Raw genomic sequence first — 16,125 nt, 5'->3', positions numbered from 1 at the left:
AATTTTTTTGGAAGGAGTTAACTTACAGAAAGTGAAACTTTTTTTTTTTTTTTTTTAGTGGTGTGGTATTAGTGTAAACAACATGAAATTTATTTCCAGTTAACTTGTTTTAACTCAGCTCCACTATTTATTGTCTTAAACATGTCTCTCAAGCTCTAGCTTCAGTATGAATTACGCCTTCCTTACTCATTAAGTGCCGATAAATTTCGAGTGAGAGAGATCTGTGAGTCTTTTGTAAGCTATCTACATGTTCTGCAATTATTATTATTTTGAACAATGAACATAAAAATGTTAGGAAGTCCTGACCTCAGAACTAAATTCTTTGCCACTTTTTAGCTGAGTGCCTTAGTAAGAGCCTCTCTAAAGTTCATTTGGCTCATCTAGAAAATGGGTACACAAAACATTACTTCCTTATTGTGAGCAAAGCACCTAGAACACAATAGAAATTCAATAAATGTTGTCTGTGAAAAACTTTGTTTGACTTATACCTCAAAGGTAGCTGTAAGGCTCATAGCATTGTAATGAATGCAAAAGTCAGTATGATGTTAGGAAAACAGTGACCTGTGAGTAAACTTATTTGAGGCACAATTGAAGCAAAATGACTGAGTTGCTTTTCTGGGAGATAATGAGCCCCTTTTCCTGGAAAGCTTCACATTCAGGATGATGACTGCTCATAGAGATGCAGAGTGCAAGTTGAACTAGATGGCTTTGGAGGTTTTTTCCATTTGAGATGTTTTGAGTTTGAAAATTCACAACTCATCATTTACTCATTCAGCAAGTAAAAAATTACTGTGATAGGTACTCTTTACATAAATACTTAACCTCATTGAAATTATTTATGTTGGAGATAATATATAATAAACACATAAATGAATCAATATTTAGTATGTCAGATGATGATATTTACTGTAACATTTTTTGTTGAAGCTTTGTTTTATACTTAATTTGGGATAGTAAACAATTTCAAACCTTAATGACAGGAAAGTAAACAATTTCAAATTCTAGGGTCTCTGTATCCCAGAGGTTTACTTTTCTTATGGCATTTAATATCATCTGGTACAGATGGAGCCCTGGTCAGTGAGTGAACTAATTAATAGTTGATAAGTTTCAATGGAGATAAGATGATTTCTATCACTGGGTTAAGTATCCTTCATCAAAGCATCCAGGTGATACTGTGAATTTTGTTCCTCAGGTTAGTCAGGAGGACTAAATCCAGGAGGAAGGTTAAATGAGGTCAGAGAGATGGAAAAATAGCCACAATTTGCATTCTAGAGTGCATGATCATATCTATTTATAGATACCTGCAGAAGCATAAGGGAAAATACAGTATGCACAGATAAGATTTTCAAAGCTCCTCAAATGCAAACTGAACCATGCAATACATTAAGAGAAGATTAGCAATAAGTATCTGGTACTAGATAATATCAGTTTCTTTATTTCTTTTTATCAGAAAGCCTAATTACAATTTGGAATAGCAATTCCAAATTGACAAAGGTTGACTTATTTTAAAGACTGGATTGGACTATGTTTAAACACAGATATAGAAGTATTTCTAGGTTTAACCTTTTACATAAATAATTTCTAAAGTGATTTTGCATCTATTATTTATCAGATTCATTTATGCACAAACCTAAGAGTTAAGCAAAATAGGTTTTAGGATTTCAGGTGGAGGTCAGAGAACCTAGGTTTGAATGTCACAGGTTTTCACATATGTTTAATGTCTCGATGTTGGGAATTCTCTTAAACTTTAATGGGCATATGAGAGAGAAGTGTAGGTTGCAGTGTGCCAATCATTTGCTCATTTCTTCAAACACAAATGTGTCAGTAACTGGCATGAGGTCTGAGGCTCACAGTCCCCGAGAGAGAGGAAGACAAGTTCAGCAATAGCTATAATAAAAGACAAAATGTAGAGAGCACCATTAGGAAGTTATGGTGTGTTTTGGGAGTTCATAGGAGGAATATAACACATTAATTTTCTTGTCAGAGTATCCCAGTGGGTTTTGTGGGCAGCTGTACTCAGCTCAGCTGGTGTGGGCAGGGAGTGGGGGTGGGGAGAACAGACTCACTGCTGTCTATTGTTCCAGACAATAAACTCAGAACTTCACAAAGATTGTCCTTGTCAGATGTTGAGGACAAATGTCTTTGCTTTTACAGATGTACCCATAGGGTCAAGCTCCAGCACAGAGACCCATCCTGGGATGCAGGACTTGATGCCAGGGAAGTCCCAGGCAAACCAAATGAGTTGGTCATCCTACCTGGGAAGTGTGTAACCTAACACAAGTTATTCTGTGCACCTGCTCAGATCTTGAAGAAGCTGGCAGCTGGAAGCTGTCAGCTAACATTTTCTTTTACCTGGGAATCAGGTCCCTCCCTAGAATGTGGTGCTGGGGCAGTGCATTTCCAGGACTACCACTTTTACCTTTGCCGTAGTTATTATACCCATTTCTAGAAAAAGAGATTAGTCTCAATAAATTTCAGTGCCTTGCATGAGGATTAGGGATCTCTAACATCATATTGAGCCTGTGTGTATTATCTACATAGGTAATTGTTGTTCACTCCTTTCAGTTTCTCTATTGTAATTGGCTCTGAAATTCTTAAAAGGGTCAGTGGGCCTGTCTTCAAAGATAGCATCAAGGAGAGATTGAGGGAGGAAGGAATATTCTACCTTGTCCAGTTTAAGGAAAAGGGATGCTGGAGGAGCAGATAGATGGCAACGTTTTAAATAGGAATGGTGAACATCACAACTCATTGGGTCTATGGCAAGAAAGAAGGTGAATTCTGGACCTGGCTTGGGAGTACTGTTAACCCTGAGAGCACCTTGGTTGCAAGGCTGTGTGTCTCCATGGGCAGCTTGCCTCCTTGCTTGTATACTTGAAACCGCATTTTATAAGCTAGCAGTGAGCATATGCTGAACGCTGTGGAGTTGTTCACAAAAACCTTTTCCCCCTTTCCTAGAAAGTGAAAAGGTTGAAAGGGGGTCTGTTAATAGCAAGAAAAGGAAGTGGTTGAAGTGAATTCCATGATTCCTTGGTCTTTTAAGCCTGAAGAAGTTAAATAATTTGATGCACAGACCCTGACTACAATTCTAATGAGCAAGCTGGCAGAGAAAATTAATGATAATAAATTAATTCCAGAGAATTCCATTTTATGCGCTCAATTATTAATGGTGTTGCAGTGTTATTAATGGTGTCAATTATTAATGGCATGAATAATTAAGAAAGCACATCCATGTTATGATGTACAAGGCTTCTAGGGTTGGGGAAATTGCTCGGAATAAATAAATAAACATGTCAGGGTTCAGACCTATAACATGTTTCAGGGCCCAGTCTCCAACATGTTTCCTGGAAAACACGGGTACATCTGTCATCAGAGGTCTCTGTTACAGGGACTCCTGCCCATGTCTTATATCACAATAGTAACAAGAAAGAGATTTGGTATGAAGGACCATATATTCCTTGGCATTCTGATCTTCCAGGATGTCTCAATTCATCTACTGGGTAGACACTGACTGAAACTGATGACCATAGGAAACTAGGTGTGAGATTAGGGAGGGCTGTGTACATTTAGCAAATCTAAGAGGGCTGACCAGGTAAGCTAAACATGAGTAGTTGGGACTGAGTTTAGTTTGCAAGACGGCAGCAACATTGAGCAGGTATTATCCCAGCCATTGCAACCAGATTTGAGGAATGGTAAGCAAAAACGTGGGAGGAAAGTATGGTTTCAAATTGGACAATTTATTGGTTATGTGAATGAGTATCCTGCAATATCTATCTGTGCCTCAGTTTTCTCATGTGAATAATGTTTATTCTGAAGGCTATTTGACAAAACGAGTGGATGGGGATGTAACAAGGTCTCAACAAATAACTCCTACTATTATTACTGTTCTTTTAGTTATTGTTATTGTAAAGATCTTCTAACCCAACTTGCCTACTTTATAGGTGAAGAAATTGAAGGCTGAAGAATACATGTGACTTGTCACTAAGTTTTTGTGTAGGATTTCTTCCCTTTCCCCTCCAGATTGCCTATTTGCTCCATTGGCCCTCTTTTCCAGGAGCCAACCTCTCTATGCATGCCATTGACAGGGCTCCAGTGCTTACCAGGTTTCACCAATAGGGTGACTCAGCAGAAGATAAGAAAGAAGGAAGAAGATAAGGTCAGGGTATTTATTTTCTTGTCTCCTTCCCTGAGGGTTCCTAACAGTTGGCTGTGTATCTCTGCAGAAGCCCACAGGTACCCTCAAACCAGCTGACAATACATTATTTTCTTTTTTAGGAATCCTGAATGATTCCTTTCAGTCTACAGATGGTAGCAAGTTCGCAGTTAACAGCTCTGAGCTACTGAACCATTCTTTTTTGAAAAGCATATATCAAATTATCCTACTTTGAGTATTTCTGATAGATCCAATAAGTGATAGACATGGCACTGGTGTCCAAGACTCTTTGTTCTTGGTGCACCATCTTTCCCTCATATCACTTTATTTTATTCATATGCTCATTATATTATTTATGAAGAATAAGGCCCTTTGCTGCGGGCAGGAGATATAAAAATCACCAAAACATGAGTGCCCACTCCTCTGAAACACCCTGTGATGGTACTTCAATGCAGGGTTAGCATTGTTTTTTATAAAGAGCTAAATAGTAAATATTTTAGGCTTTGAGCCCTATGTCTTTGTTGCAACTACTCAACTCTGCCATTGTGCAAAAGTGACCTTAGGCAATACATTGACAAATGAGTGTGACTATGTACCAATGAAATTGTATTCATGTCCACTGAAATTTGAACTTTATGTAATTTTCACATAGTACAAAACATTCTTCCTCTTTTGATTTTTTTCTCCAAACATTAAAAAATGTGAAAGCAATGTTTAGTTTTTGGGCCATGCAAAACCAGACAGCAGGCTAGATTTGGCCCACAAGCTATAGTTTGCCAATCCCTGCACTAAAATATGAACTTAGCACTAAGAAAGCAGAGTTAAGGAGGCCAACAGTTGGGAGGAGGAAGCTGAGAGAGAAATCATAGAAGAGGTGACATTTGCATGGAGAATTGATGGAATATGGAGCTTGTTTGGTGGAGAAGAAGGGAAAGTGCCTTTAAGGCACAAGTGATGAACAAAGGCAAAGAATCATAGAAATACAAGATATTATCAGGGTTGGGGCCTGAACTGGTAAGGCCAGAGAAAAAAGGCATGGGGGTGATGGGAAGAGGTCACCCAGGCAGGGGCTTCTGAGCTACGTTCTAGAGGACCAGAATCCCTGCTGAGAAATTGGGCTTGGGGATAGAGAAGGTGGGAGGTGGGGTCTTGGGCTGAAGCATTAGGCAGACCTGAATGCAATCCCAGCTCTAGCATCTTTTCTCTCTTTTTTTGTTTTGAGATATTCAAATAGTTTACTTGAATGATTAATAATCACATTTCCAACAATGCATCAAGCATCTGAGAATAATGTCATTTTGAGTAAACCCAAAATCTCTTCTGAAGAGATCCCCTGCCCACAGGTCAAGCCACTCAAATGTGCACCATATTTAGCAGTACAGAGAGATGGAGCTCAGAGGCAAGCTCCTCTTCCATTGAATTCCAGATCAGCCCTTAAAGGTGCTTCAGCCATTCAGACAGAGAAATTCCTGGCACCTCAGCTGCATTGTTCCCCTGTGTTTTCATTCTGTGGACTGGTAGTTAGTTACCTATCACTTTCAAGCTGAGTGATTGTAGGCAAATTAACCTCTCCGAGCCTCAATTCTTACATGCAAAATGGTCATCACAACAGCTCCGGCTTCATTATAGTAGTGAGGATTAAATGGGGTAACACACACAGACTGCACTCAGCAGCACTGGCTCGTGATAAGTGTTCAATGAAGGTTTGCTATTATTAGCATTATCATGATCAGATTCATTGACTAACCTGGCTCTCACTGTGTTTTCTCTAGTCCAAATTCAGAGCACTCCTTGCCATTGCTGATAGGATGGCAGCTGGAAAGTTGGCAGCCCTGAGTTGAACATAAGGTTTCCTTTCTAATGCAGCAGTGATGGCATCAGCCCTAATGAGTTTGCATGGGAAGAAACCTATTTTTTTGGACTTGGACTTCACGGGCCTTGGGCTCACTGGATGTGGGAGCCAAGGCTGCTCTCCTCAGTTTAGACAACACCTTCACAGAGTGTGTGAGCACACAAGTGCCTATTGTTCCTTTGCAATGTGTTTTCTTTCCTGCTTAGGCTGCAAAGGGAAAGAACAGTGTTCAGGCAGTTCTGCTTTGCAAAAATTCCCATTTGGTTCACCTGGCTAGCAGTCTTTGGTGAATCTCCCATGGTACACTGTCTCATCTGGGGATAAGAAGAGAGGCAGAAACAAGTGGGCATTGTTTGGTAACAGCACTTCAGATAGACATGTTCTACTTTTCCTTAGGATGCTCAAAGTGATACATTTGGTGATTCAGTTAGTAGCTCTTTAAAATACTTCAGATCTGATTTGAATGTGATGTTATATAGAAGCCATAGCATTTCACTCCTGAGACACTGTCAAGAAAACTAAGAAATGATGGGGAAGACTGATCACTTATTTTTCTAAACAGCAACAACAAAAAGTTGAATTACAATTCAGGCATTTAGTTGAATCATGAAGCTGAATTTTAGGACACATTTGAAAATAATAATTTAAATCTATTTAAACAAGTAAAAAATATTTTATGAAAGCAACAAGTGCTCATTGTATAATATTTGGGGAAGAAAGAAAAAGCTATAGAAAATTAAGTAATAATGACTCACAACCCTAACCTCATAGGTTATTTTTAACACTAGCTATGTATTTTTTTCACAATGTTCTTGTTGGTATATCTGAATCCAGATAAATGCACAAAAAGACCAAAAAAGAGAGTAGAGGGAAGGCATCTTCCTCGAGGATACAAAAGTATTGAGTTGAAGAAGGCAAAATGAGAGTTCAGTTGTACAGAGTGGTAGGGGTGGTGTGCCATCACCCTTCATCCCCATGCTGGGATAGGGAGGCATGTGTTTGTCCTTCGTTCCAAGTTGCTTGAGAGAAGCTTCCAGAGAATCATTAAGAGTGCAGACACAGGGAACAGGGGTCTGGTACATGCCCACCTGAGGACCCTAATGGGGCTGAAGCTTTCAGCATCTCAGAGGCAGAGAGTGGAGCTGTTCTTGGAGGTGCAGGAGAGTTCTGGGTATGAGGAGTAAGTCTGGCTGTTTTTAAAGTGTCTTCACCTGTGTTAGTCCACTTTGCATTGCCATAACGAAGTATGTGAGGCTGTGTAATTTATAAAGAAAAGAGGTTTATTTGGCTCATGTTTCCACAGGCTGCAAAAGAAGCATGGCATTAACATTGGCTTCTGGTCAGGACATCAGGAACCTTTTATTCATGGGGCAGGGGAGCAGGGGAGTCACATAGTGACAGAGTGAACAAGAGAGAGAAGGGAGGAGGTGCCAGGCTCTTTAAAAAACAAGCTATCGTGTGAACTAGTAGAGTGAGGAATCACTCATCATGAAGGAGATGGCGCCAAGCCTTTCAGGAGGGATCTGCTCCCCTGACCCAAACACCTCCCACCAGGCCCCACCTGTACTATTGGGGATCACATTTCAACATGAGATTTGGAGGGGACACTCATCCAAATTATATCAATCACACATGAGGACTGCTTGAAGGAGCTAAGTGACTCAGTGGAGAGGTGGTCATTGGAAGCTCAGGGGCTGAGACTTGAAGGGGAAAGGTAGGGTGAGAGACAGGGCAGGGTAATTAGAGCTGTGGATGGAGGCTCATGTGAAACTTCTTGCGGACTCATAGGAAGCTCCTCAAGGAGAGATCATCCTTATTGGGAATCTGCTTCCCCAGAGGCCACAAAGACCAGATTATGTCTGAGCCTGCCAGCGTCCCTCTTACTTCTCTGCCTTCACTTGCCTCAATTCTGGGGGAGCCCAAGGGCAGCTTCATGAAGAGAAAGAGTAGAATAGAAAGGCCAGGGGAGAGAGAAGCAGCTGACTATGCATCTCTCCCTCATTGCAGCTTCCTAAGTGTGATGGTTGATATTGAGTGTCAACTTAATTGGATTGAAGGATGCAAAGTATTGTTCCTGGGTGTGTCTGTGAGGGTGTTGCGAAAGGAGATTAACATTTGAGTCAGTGGACTGGGAAAGATTGATCCACCCTCATTCTGGGTGGGGACAATCTAATCAGCTGCCAGCTCAGCTGAATAAAAGCAGACAGAAGAACATGAAAACACTAGACTGGCTTAGCCTCCCAGCCTACATCTTTCTGCCATGCTGGATGCTTCCTGCCCTCAAACATCGAACTTCAAGTTCTTCAGCTTTGGGACTTGGACTGACCTCCTTGCTCCTCAGCTTGCAGACAGCCTATTGTGGACCGCCAAATTGTGATCCTCTGAGTCAATCTACTTAAAAAACTCCCCTTTATGTATTCATCTATCCTATTAGTTCTGTCCCTGTAGAAAACCCTGAATAATGCACTAAGCATGAAGCAGGACCCTGAGTTGGTACAGAAAGAAAATTTTAAATTGCATCAGTGGATGGTGTATATACTACTTTAATTATTTGATTAAATCATTATCAAATTATTGAATGGTATATTTTAATTATTAAAATGAGGCTTTTTATGCCTGAAGGTGACTAGCAATAATATAAAATACACATATTGTGTGTATATGTATATAAGATACATATACATATATAAAATCTGAGATGACCTGGAAAAGTGAAAGGCCTGCCTCAAGAGTTCCATTGCACAGGTTTAAAGGAACAGCTGAAAAAAGAAAGTTCCTTCTGTTTATACACTCTGGAGTTCATTGTGACCAGTAAAACATGCTCACATAGAGTTGATATAATAGAGGTTATACAATTTTCGATTTTGCTTTATTATTTAAGATTATAACATGAGTACTTCCTCATGTGCAAGAAGTTTCATAACTATTTCATGGCTGTATGATGATCCACTCAATGAATGTGCTTCTCCAGTGATTAGATATTTGGATTGTTTCAAATAATTTACATTTTATGCTCAGAATTATTGCGTATACAACTATATAAGCCAAGTGGAACAAGTAATGTTGAACTCTAATTTGTTTTTCATAAAGCATTGGAGTGAATGAATGTTACCACTCACTGGGGGGAATCAACCTAAAACATTAGATTTTCAAGAAATGTGGGCTTCTTTAAAACAACAGGCTGATTGTCCCACTTGACTAAACTTCAGAATGATTCTACACAGGAAGTGGGAGGAGCGGGCTCTCAGCCCTCCACTGGGCAATCTGACAAGTTTCCACAGAGGGTATCAGAGATGGCACAGATTTAACAGTGAACCAATACCCTGAATGATTTTGATTTCAGGATATATAATACACACAACTTAGGAAATTCCCTTTCCCAAAAGTTACTGAACCTATCCTTTCTAGTATTATTAATCCCCAGGACCCACAGTATTTCATCAGGGCTTTAAAATAAGCCTGACCAGTGAGTAGGAGAAATTCATTCTCCCCATTTAGCAGATAAGAAAACTGAGGCTCAGAGCTTTTCCAAATTCACTCTATTGGTGGGTAGCAGAGCCTGAGGACCAGAACCTTCTCTCTCCTAATTCATATGTATGTATGCATGCATCTATGTATGTATGTATATAATTGACACTACTTGCAATAATCTGGAATGCATGTATATAGATATAAAATTTTGACACTATTGGCAATAGTCTAGGACTAGAATGGTTTGCTTGGGTAATGGAGACCCGGGAATGTGACATGGTCTGATTTCACGGGTGCAGTGTGTGTTCAATTCTTCAAATTCTTGAATTTCAAGCCAGAGCTGTGCATTTAGCAATTAAGAGAACTCAGTGAGGTATGGTCTCGAAGAGAGAGAGAACTCTATTCAAAGTGCTTTTTAAAATATACAGCATTTCCTTCCCTTGACGAGTACAGTGATCTAAGCTCTCCATTATTCAAACATGGGGTGAATAATAACAAGGCGCTGGCTGGGACTATTAAAGTGAAAAAAATACTTGGAGGGTTTTATAAGTCTTTACATTTAAATGCGTTCGACCTCTTCTTTTGGAGAAAACATTCCCAAGACTCCTTTGCTGCAGCTATTTTATTTTCTACTCAGGTCAGAGTTGCTAAGAAATCCTTGCTCTCTCCAATGTAAGAGGCAGTGGGTTATAGAATCATCAAAAGGAGACGCCGGGAATAACTGCAAGGCGATTGCCTTCGTCCTATGGGGACAAATGCTGGATTCCACCCTATAATGTGTTCCTCGTGTAGCTGAATCTGATTTCACTGTGGGTGTAACCAGAGACCTTTGCCCCCAAATTCATTGCAAGCGGCTGTGGACAACAAAGGCCCCTCGACGACTGACGAGGAGTTCTTCTGGAATGAGCGTAATCCAAAACCCATCACCGAGTTTTATTAGAACCAGCAAAAGCGACAGAACTATTGGTCATGACTCCAAAGAAGTCAGAGAAAACCCACACACTTCAGGTACTGATGCAAAGCTATTTCTCTAGCCAGAGGCTTGCATCAGGGTTTTTTGCTTTTTGTTTTTCTTTTTTAGTTTCTTTCTCTTTGACTGAAGGCGGAAGAAAGTACCAGTGTTGTCAAATTTGGGCCACTATTTTGGCTTTATTTTTTCAGCTTTTCTGGAAAATGTGATCACAAACCTCTCTAAGCAGAGAACATCTTCTGTTAGTTTAAATTTGACACACATCATCTCAAACTCAAAGATGCTATGGGAACTAAGTAGAACTCAGCCTTAGCTTAACTTGTTTCCTTGGCAATATCCACTTATTTTTATTGTCTTTTTTAGGGGAGTAGACAATCCCTTAAGAATTAATGGAATACAATTCAGACTGAGTCATAAGCCTAGCTTTTATCAATTATTGGTATGCTACCCCAGGAAAAGTCCTCAACTTCCCAGTGGGTTTTGGGACAGCAATTATTGTCAAAAGCAATCTAATTGCTTAGGGCTCATCATTTTAATTTCACAGATGAGAAAATAAATGTTACTGAGAGAAATTTTACACTTTGAACAAAGAGCAGAGTGAGCAGGTGTGGAGCTAGACGCTCACCGAGGCTCACTTACCATGCACTCGGTTCGCTCTGCAGTGTTTCCTTCCATAGAAAATACATTTGCTAGATTGCACTTTCCATAGAACATTCACCTGCTCTTCCTTCCCCAATCATGCACTTTGCCGAATTTTGGACCAACATATAAACACAAACCTTAGTTTAATTCTGAACTCCAATTTGCTTTTTTTTTTTTTTTTTTTTTTTTTGATGGAGTCTCACTCTGTCGCCCCAGCTGGAGTGCAGTGGCATAATCTTGGTTCACTGCAAACTCCGCCTCCCGGGTTCATGCCGTTCTCCTGCCTCAGCCTCTCAAGTAACTGGGACTACAGGCGTTCGCCATCATGCCCGGCTAATTTTTTTTTTTTTTTTTTTTTTTGTATTTTTAGTAGAGACCGGGTTTCACCATGTTAGCCAGGATGGTCTGGATCTCCTGACCTCGTGATCTGCCCACCTCAGCCTCCCAAAGTGCTGGGATTACAGGCCTGAGTCACTGTGCCTGGCCTCCAGTTTGCTTTTAATCACCTCTCCTGCATTTCTTGATCTAAACAGGCATCACAATATGCTATAAATTATGGAAAGGAGGGATTTTTGATGTTTAGGATATCAGAACATTCATAATTCTCTTTCCAGAAACATACTACTTTCTGGACCACCCCAAATAGTGCATCAATAGAGGTTTTGAGATAATTCTATTATGACAGCATGGATGATGCTATAAGAGAGTTTTTATTTTATATATCTATCAAATCAACTAGTTTTAAACTCAAATAGGGCAGGTACTGAGTTTCCTAAATTTGTAAGTGAATTTAATTAGGTACGTGAATTGGCTATAGGACATTTTTCTAGACCCAACCAAATAAAAATTTACATGGGGTACAAACACACACAGTCATTTAACAGACTCATATTCACACTTTAAAAAAATTTACTGTATTTAATAAACCCCTCCTTCATATAAGCCAATACACCGTCAATATTCCAGGCAGCAAGCCATACATATGAGGTCTCTGCCCTCGCAAAGCCTACTGGTTAGCTAGGAAGACACAATTATACAAATAATGGCAAGTGCAGAGTTTAATGAAGAAATAAGGTGGGTCCTATGTAGGCATATCTTCAAGAAGTGTGGACAGAGATTGCTAAGAGGGCTTTCTGGAGAGTATAGCATTTAAGCAGAAGTGTAAAGGGTGGTCAGGAATTAATTAGGTAAACTGGGGTGGGGAGAAAGTTTATTCTAAGCAAAAGTAACCAACACACGAAAACATCAAAGATGGGACAATCTATGGCACTTTTATGACATCAACAAAAGTCCAGTGTGGCTGAACTGTAGAAATAAAGTCATGTGGTGGGTTTGAGGGTATGTTGAAGTAATGGGTCAGGAATGTGGTGGTACCAAAGAGCAATAGAAGGTGTTGATGCATTTAAAATTTTGAGCAGCCAGATCTGATTTGAATTTTAAAAAGAATGCTTATATTTCCATATAAAGTATGAAATTGAAGGGTGCAAGGATGGATTTGAAAAGACTAGTAAGGATGCAAATACAATAAAGTTACATAGGCTGGTGGCTTTAACTAGGATGAAAAGTGTAGAACAGAAGAGGAGAGAGTTAAGCAAATGAATTTGAAAAATACTGAGGGAGTGTAATCGATCAGTTATTGATTGATTTTATCCATGTGGGAGGATTAAAAATGTGATCCAAGATAAAGCTGCAAATTTCTAATTTTAACAACTCTTGGATGGTGGTACCATTTATCAACATGAAAAACCCAGAGAAAGAGCAAATTTAGAGTGGGATGATCATAATAACTGTATTACCTGACATTTACTGAGCATTTATTATGTGCCAGTAACTGTTTTATACATATATATGTGTATGCTCATTTCATCTTCTTGTGACTTTTAAGTAGATACAGTTATGAATAGTTTATTTAACCCCCACCCCTTCCACAGTCATATAGCTGTACCTGGAAGGACCAGGATTTCAACACAGTCTAATCTTAGAAGCCCTGAGTTTACTTATTACTTATTTACTTATTACTTATCTGAGGTTCATGTAGAAATGCTGATTAGCAAATGAAATATAAAGTTCTAGATTTCGGAAGCGAAGACTAAGCAAAAGGTATACATTAGGGTCTCATTGGATTAGTCATGATGGGCTATAAAATCTCAATGCTTTAACAAAAGAAATATTTATTTCTTGCTCACCTGTCCCTCTCTGGTGGCTCTCCTCGGCAGCTCCTCTCCATATGTTGATGCACAGATCTAGACTTCTTCCAACCCATGGCTCAGTCACTCTTTGGAATTTCCTTGGAGTCCTGCACTGGTTTCTCTGCCTTCAGTTGAACTAGGAGAAAGGAGTGCAAGATTTCTCATGGTATTTTAGGGGGCCAGAACTAGAAGTGGCATGCACCATTTCTGCCCAAATTATAGTGGCCAGAACACTTCATGTAGCCGTAACTGGTCACTTACATTTAGCTCTTGGCTCAGGAGGAAAATAGATTTTTCATAATCATATAGATGGTGATTGAAGCCATGGGAGTGAATAAGCTCACCTAGTGAATGAGTAAAGAATTAGAAAGATGGCCTAGGTCCGATATCTGACAAGATCTGTATAATAATGATGATGATTAATAATAGCTAAAACTTTTAGAGCACTTACCATGTTCCAGGCGCATTTACATATATTAATTCATGGGCTCCTTATAAAAGCCCTTTGATGTACTGCTATTATTATATCTTTTTATATAGATAAAGAAATAAAGTTACAGAGATAGTAAATAACTCTCTGGAGGTCACATATAAGTAAGTGGCAGAATAAGAATTTGAAAGCAAGTAGTTTGTTTCCTGAGTCTATGAGTTTAATCTATGTCACATGCTACATAATTACTAACCTCAAGTACCTGAAAAATGTCACATTAATATGTAAGTATCTTTGCTATGAGTTCCCAAGGGACAGGACTAAAACTAATAAATGGAATTTAAATTATGGAAGTGTTCAGCCCTGGAAGAAGGCAGCTCTAACAGAGCTATCTAAAAGGAAGCAAACTGCATCCTGAGATAGTGAGATTTTCATCACTCAAAGTACCCAAGCATAAGAAGAACAAATCCTTGGTAAGGATGTCATAGAGAGGATTCAAGCATCAAATGAGTGCTTGGGAGAGATAATATTTTTTATTATTAATTTTTATTTTTATTTTAAGTTCCAGGATACATAACATTTATGTTCTCCATATATTCACCAATTTCTTCCAGTGAATGTATAACACTTCTGCCAGCCTGATTTCTGAATTAGTTACTTAAAGTAAGTTCCAATTTCTGTATTTTCCACATACTGGCCCTAAAAGTAAGAGGAGAAAGGAAAGAAAACATAAAAGAAGAATGTGCCTCTGTCATTAAAGATCTTAAAACTTACTTAAAGAGAGAAGACATACACGTGTGTATCATCCTTTGAAATGCCAGAGAGCCACCTATTTAGAATCTAATCTGGAAGAGATTGAGAAGTGATTTATAGATGGCAGAGGATCTCAAGGTTAGCTCAGATGTGTTAGCTCTCTGCAACAAAGTCCCTCCACTATCGAGGTGGTTCTCCAGCTTTAGCAAGCATTGAATCACTTGGAGGGTTTGTTAAATCAACCTCAACTTTCTTATTCAGTAGATTTGGGTTCAGGTCTGCAAATCTGCATTTCTAACAAGTTCCCAGGTGATGCTGCTGCTGCTGGTCATGTGATCACACTTTGGGATTCCTGATCCAAGACTTATCACTCAATACCATAATCTCCTGTTTATGTGTCTAGCTTCTTCTTTTGAACTGGAACAGAAACGATCTTGTTTGTCTTTGAATATGCAGGGTCTACCCTATTGTTCCTCAGTAAATTTGTGTGATGTAAGTAATTTGAAAGAAATGTGTAGTTTTCTAGAAGCACAAAGAGGGAAAGAAACTATGGCAGTCAGCAGGGAAGAATCCTATATTCTCTCCTCCCACATGTTTGGAAACATGATTCATGCAAGGAGGTGTCTTAGATTAAAAGCAACCTTATGCAAGTGCAAATATGTATACAAATACCCCATTTTATAATTATGCACACAGGACTACAGTCCTCAAAGGGGCAGCAGAATATTTTCTTCTCACCTCTCTTTTGTGTCATTTTCCTTCTTCTTCAGACTGTCACAGCCATTTCATGAAGGAAAATATTCTTTCTTGTACATTGAATGTAATTTGCCCCTTCCTGGAGTCCATTCCCTTTGGGTTGGTGCTGGCTGAACTTTGCAGTCTTCACTGAAGGGGGAACCCTTTCTCACTGTTCTCTGGGAGAGCAGCCTCTTTGAAGTCACAGCTGGCTTGACTAAACTCATTTCCTCCATCCACAATGTGCCTCTGATGTAGTGTTGGCTGAGGCTCCCTCTTGCCGGCTCCCGCTCTTGAAACAGACCCAAGTGCAATGTTCAATGTGAGTGTTTGGCTTGGCTTAAATTTGGCCAAATCATCTGTACTTTGTTTCATTTGAAAGCCTTACTTTTTTTTCTTGCTCTCTCTTTTTCTCTCTCAACTAGTTCATTCCAGATGTTTTTGATTTGTCTTTTTGTGGTCTACTCCACCCAGTTCCTAAATCAGTAAATCATTTTCATGCTTCTTCCAAAATCTAGGGAAAGAAAATGCTCAATTAGAGAGAAACTGATTATAGGTCTCATAGAGCTTACACTTGGGGATGGCTGCTCTCCTCGGGAACTACCTTTGAAAAGTAGGAGAAAATGTCTTCCAATTGAGGATACTTAGATTTGGCTTCACCATCCTTTCAACTTTTTAGCATTTGGAATAGGAGAGTAGGCAAAATGTTGATATGCTAATATAATACACGTCCAAGCTCATCCTCTACTTTAAGGCTTGATATATAATTGCTATTCTTGCTTGAAGTCGTTCAATTACTGAAGTGCAAATAGAAGTTCCCATTCTATGAACTCTTATGTGGCAATGATAGAATGTACTTACATATAATATTAATGGCCTTTCTCTCTTTCCTGTCACCTTTTACCCTTCTCAGCATTTTGATTGTGATAATAT

At 39.3% G+C, this 16,125-nt stretch overlaps 1 long non-coding RNA gene across 2 annotated transcripts in view; it reads right to left on the bottom strand.

The window, feature by feature from the left end:
• Positions 1 to 15,298, bottom strand: part of LOC103887130 — a 93,169-nt gene extending 77,871 nt beyond the window's left edge. Inside the window, exons 1-2 of one of the 2 annotated variants that reach the window (XR_001905902.3) lie at positions 15,196 to 15,298; positions 13,272 to 13,410 (exon numbers count right to left, since the gene is read on the bottom strand). This is a non-coding gene — a long non-coding RNA (uncharacterized LOC103887130). Of the gene's footprint in view, positions 1 to 13,271; positions 13,411 to 14,478; positions 14,559 to 15,195 lie in introns of those variants that run through there. The other variant, XR_002524010.2, reaches the window with a different exon arrangement.
• Positions 15,299 to 16,125: the final 827 nt, after the last annotated feature.

Source organism: Papio anubis, chromosome 8 (assembly GCF_008728515.1).
Source record: "Papio anubis isolate 15944 chromosome 8, Panubis1.0, whole genome shotgun sequence".
NCBI lineage: Eukaryota > Metazoa > Chordata > Mammalia > Primates > Cercopithecidae > Papio > Papio anubis.
Note: the sequence above shows the minus strand (reverse complement) of the source record. Positions and strands in the feature narration are given on the sequence as shown.